This window comes from Rutidosis leptorrhynchoides, chromosome 5, assembly GCF_046630445.1.
Source record: "Rutidosis leptorrhynchoides isolate AG116_Rl617_1_P2 chromosome 5, CSIRO_AGI_Rlap_v1, whole genome shotgun sequence".
NCBI classification, from domain to species: domain Eukaryota; kingdom Viridiplantae; phylum Streptophyta; class Magnoliopsida; order Asterales; family Asteraceae; genus Rutidosis; species Rutidosis leptorrhynchoides.
In genome coordinates, this window is record NC_092337.1 from 117,203,595 (window position 1) to 117,209,799 (window position 6,205).

Here is a 6,205-nt window from a genome sequence, read left to right on the forward strand (position 1 = left end):
ATTTCGATAATTCAATCATAGAATGTAGTTTCACGTACTTGTGTCTATTTTGTAAATCATTTATAAAACCTGCATGTATTCTCATCCCAAAAATATTAGATTTTAAAAGTGGGACTATAACTCACTTTCACAGATTTTTACTTCGTCGGGAAGTAAGACTTGGCCACTGGTCGATTCACGAACCTATAACAAATATGTACATATATATCAAAGTATGTTCAAAATATATTTACAACACTTTTAATACATTTTGATGTTTTAAGTTTATTAAGTCAGCTGTCCTCGTTAGTAACCTACAACTAGTTGTCCAAAGTTAGATGTACAGAAAAAAATTGATATATATTATCTTGAATCAATCCACGATCCAGTGTATACACGTTTCAGGCTAGATCACAACTCAAAGTATATATATTTTTGTAATCAACCTCAACCCTGTATAGCTAACTCCAACATTACTGCATATAGAGTGTCTATGGTTGTTCCAAATAATATATATACATGGGTCGATATGATATGTCAAAACATTTGTATACGTGTCTATGGTATCTCAAGATTACATAATATATTAGAATACATGTATAATACAATAAAAGTTAGCTAGGATATGATTTGTATAGATTTGTTAAACATTTCCCATAGCTAAAAAGATCAAAAATATTCAATCTTGTTTTACCTATAACTTCTTCATTTTAAATCCGTTTTGAGTGAATCAAATTGCTAAGTTTTCATATTGAACTCTAATTTAAGAATCCAAACAGAAAAAATATAGGTTTATAGCTAGAAATTTAAGTTACATGTCAATTACTAAAGAGGTAGTCATTTCCGTCGAAAGAACGACATCTTGATGACCATTTTGAAAAACATACTTTCACTTTGAGTTTAACCAAGATTTTTGGATATAGTTTCATGTTCATATGAAAAATCATTTTCCTAGAAGAACAACTTTTAAATCAAAGTTTATCATAGTTTTTAATTATCTAAACCAAAACAGCCCCCGGTTTCACTACGACGGCGTATATCCGATTTTATGGTGTTCATCGTGTTTCCAGGTTTTAAATCATTAAGTTAGCATATCATATAGATATAGAACATGTGTTTAGTTGATTTTAAAAGTCAAGTTAGAAGGATTAACTTTTGTTTGAGAACAAGTTTAGAATTAACTAAACTATGATCTAGTGATTATAAGTTTAAACCTTCGAATAAGATAGCTTTATATGTATGAATTGAATGATGTTAAGAACATCATTACTACCTCAAGTTTTCTGGATAAAACTACTGGAAATAAGTAAAATGGATCTAGCTTCAAAGGATCCTTGGATGGCTTGAAAGTTCTTGAAGCAGAATCATGACACGAAAACAGTTCAAGTAAGATTTTCACTCGAAATAAGATTGTTATAGTTGTAGAAATTGAATCAAAGTTTGAATATGAATATTACCTTGAATTAGAAAGATAACCTACTGTAAATAACAAAGGTTCCTTGATCTTAGATGATAACTTGGAATGGATTAGAAAGCTTGGAAGTAGACTTGCAAACTTGGAAGTATTCTTGATTTTTATGAAACTATACTTATGGAATTTATGAAGAACACTTAGAATTTGAAGATGGAACTTGAGAGAGATCAATTATATGAAGAAAATTGAAGAATGAAAGTGTTTGTAGGTGTTTTTGGTCGTTGGTATATGGATTAGATATAAAGGATATGTAATTTTGTTTTCATGTAAATAAGTCATGAATGATTACTAATATTTTTGTATTTTTATGAGATATTTCATGCTAGTTGCCAAATGATGGTTCCCACATGTGTTAGGTAACTCACATGGGCTGCTAAGAGCTGATCATTGGAGTGTATATACCAATAGTACATACATCTAAAAACTGTGTATTGTACGAGTACGAATACGGGTGCATACGAGTAGAATTGTTGATGAAACTGAATGAGGATGTAATTGTAAGCATTTTTGTTAAGTAGAAGTACTTTGATATGTGTTTTGAAGTCTTTCAAAAGTGTAAGAATACATATCAAAACACAACATGTATATACATTCTAATGGAGTCGTTAAGTCTTCGTTAGTCGTTACATGTAAGTGTTGTTTTGAAACCTTTAAGTTAACGATCTCAATTAATGTTGTTAACCCAATGTTTATTATATCAAATGAGATGTTAAATTATTATATTATCATGATATTATGATGTATGAATATCTCTTAATATGATACATACATTAAAATATCCTTACAACGATAATCGTTACATATAAGTCTCGTTTCGTAATTCTTGAGTTAGTAGTCTTGTTTTTACATATGTAGTTCATTATTAACACACTTAATGATATATTTAAATATCATTTTATCATTTTAAATATAGTGTATCAATATCTTAATATGATACATATGTATTTAGTAGACGTTATCATAACGATAATCGTTATATATATCATTTCGAGTTTCTTAACTTAGTAAACTCATTTCTTATGTATATCTCACATTGTTAATATACTTAGTGAGATACTTACTCATCATAATCTCATGTCAACCATATATATATGTCTATATATACCACAACATCTAGTTTTCACAATTTTGTAACGTTCGTGAATCGCCGATCAACTTGGGTGATCAATTGTCTATATGAAACTTATTTCATTTAATCAAGTCTTAACAAGTTTGATTGCTTAACACGTTGGAAACATTTAGTCATGTAAATATCAATCTCAATTAATATATATAAACATGGAAAAGTTCGGGTCGCTACAAAATAACTTTACAATCCCTTTTCAAAATAGCAAATTTTTTTCACAGCTCCAAAAATACAACTTCGACTTTTCATCTAGAGTAGCCTTATTATAACCTTGATATATACATTGTCTTTTCGCCATCATTACCAGGGAACCTTTTATATTCCACCACATTAGTAGTAAGCTTACTAGCAACTTTATTGCTCTTTGACTTAAATCTCTCTGAAAGATCACTATAAAACCTTTTCATGTATCCATCTACATCTTGTAACAATAATTGCCATACCAAACCCCAGGAAGCATCAATAATTATTCTTGAATCTCACATCCTTTCTACATATACATATAATGTTATCTCCTGGAATTATAATTCTGAAATCCGGAATAGCACTTTAGCCTACGAATCAGTACTATGAAGTTTTGAAAAAGCTGAAAGAAGCAGCATAAACTGTAGACAACCATAACAGTCAAAAGTTGATGATAAAGAATATTATGTTAGCAAAGCACAGAAAAAGAGAAAGTTTGGAACTGGAAAATGGATTAAGCAAACTGTAATAACCCGTCCTAATCCATCCGGACGAAGTCCATATCGATTATAAATTATTCATAACAGTTGATTACATCGCGAGGTACTTGACCTCTATATCATACATTTTAACAAACATTGCATTCATTTTTGATAAGACAATCTTTCATTACATCGAAAGTTGACAACATGCATACCATCTCATAATATATCCAACTATAGTTGACTTAATAAAAATCCTGATGAACTCAACGACTCGAATGCAACGTCTTTTGAAATATGTCATGAATGACTCCAAGTAATATCTCTAAAATGAGAAAATGCACAGCGGAAGGTTTCTTTCATACCTGAAAATAAACATGCTTTAAAGTGTTAACCAAAAGTTTGGTGAGTTCATAGGTTTAATTTCTATATAATAATCATAATGTTTAATAAGCCACAAGATTTCATTTAATTAAATGCCCAGGATCATTACAACTGCAAAAATCATTCATACAATGAGTCGCCTGGTAATCGACCTTAACATAGAGCGCTTAAGATATCTGGCATCATACATTCCACTATTCAAATGTATGACAAGAACCCTTCGAAGTACTAAAGCATTTCCACTATTCGAAAATGAGGGTGGTTGGTGCCCGTAGATCTACCTTTAGGATTCGCGTCAATTAGTGTTTTTCACTAATTCTTAGGTTACCAAGCATAATAATAATAAGTACAGATATTCGGTATAACAAAACAATCGTAGAATGTAGTTTCATGAACTTGTGCTTATTTTGTAAAACATTTATAAAAGCAGCGCATGTATTCTCAGTCCCAAAAAAATATATATTGCAAAAGCATTTAAAAAGGGAGCAAATGAAACTCACCATACTGTATTTTGTAGTAAAAATACATATAACAATATTTAACAACTGAACAATGCAGGGTTGGCCTCGGATTCACGAACCTATATCATTTATATATTTATTAATATTCATAGTTGTAATTGAACATATATATATATATATATATATATATATATATATATATATATATATATATATATATATATATATATATATATGTATTAGTTATATCATTTTTATGTTAATAATATATATATATATATATATATATATATATATATATATATATATATATATATATATATATATATATATATATATATATATATGTTTAATATGTTCATTTTGTATATATATAAAAATATTAAATTTTTGTTATGTTATATGTGTTAAATATATATATTTATGTATGTATTTAATTTGTTTATCAAAACAGTAGTTCTATTACACCAAGTTAATATTAGTAAAAAAAATAAATAATGATAATAACATTAATAATATACATATGTTAATAATAACCCTATTAGTGATAATAACAATGACATTAATAATAATACTTGTAACAATGTTAATTTTACTGTTTATGGTAGTTATGATATTAATGATTTACAAATAATAATAATAATAACTTTGTTAAAAAAATGATAATATTAATAAAGATAGTGTTAATAATGATACATTTGTTTAATAATAATAATAATACTAATAGTTATAAAAGTGATACTAGTACTAATATTAATGAGAAAAATGATAACTTGTATTATATTCTGTAATAATACTAATAAGCCTAATCATAATAATATTAATACATATCTTAGTAACAATATCTATATTTCATATATGATACAATTTAACAATAATCAACCTTTTAATAATACTTATAGCCATAATAATAATAATAATAATAATAATAATAATAATAATAATAATAATAATAATAATAATAATAATAATAATAATAATAATAATAATAATAATAATAATAATAAATAATAATAATAATAATAATAATAAATAATAATAATAATAATAATAATAATAATAATAATAATAATAATAATAATAATAATAATAATAATAATAATAATAATAATAATAATAATAATACTTGTTCTAGTGTTTATTTCTATATTATTAACAATTAAGATACTAGTAATAATTAATATAATAATAATAATATCAATAAGTAATAATAATAATAATAATAATATTAATACTAATAGCTACCTTCAAGACTCCAAAAAGAATAAGAAACTGTCCAAGCCAGGACTCGAACCCGAGACCTCTCGTTAACGGACACAACACTCAACCAACTGAACCGATCTTTTTTTCTGATTTATTTCTCCCATTTAATACTTATAACCCGTATTTAATTCCCTCCTATTTCTTCTTCTCCATCGTGAAACCGGACCAACCAGCGATCAACTCTACTATTTTATCTAATTACAGAATTGGGATTAGTTTTGAAATTCAATTATAATTAATCTGTATCGAATTTATTTAGCAGTCAAAAAAACAAAAAAAACAAAAAAAAAACTGCTGTACAGTTTTCTTGAAGAACATATACAACTCAAAACTTGATTTAATGATTAAGGCGTTTTTAGAATAAGATCATAACACGAAGTAGGTTGAAAAACTAATTTAGAAACTAACTGAACCCTTAATTGAACTTGAAATTTAACAATTAACTTGAATTTAATGGAAGAACAATCGTTAACCTTTATAGACCAAAATTTTGACTCGACAATTTGAATTCTATTCGATAAATTGGATTCTGAAATTTCTCATTTAGTTTTAATAGAAGATTCCTAGCAACATAGCATTAATACATTTTGAATTTGTTTTCGAAATCGAGCATTTTGAATTTATCCTCCAAGAACAGAGGTTATGGAATAAAATAAAGAAAATTTGAGTAAATATTAATTCGATTCTGTTTTAAAAGAAGAATATATACCGTAGTTGATATAGAGAATGAAGAAAATGAATTGAATCTATCAGTATGATTGTGATTTTGAAGGTTTTGTAGAGAGGAAGAGGTCGACAAACGTTCACAGGTCAACAGGGAAAAAAATAGAAAAAGATAAGGGATTTGGTAACC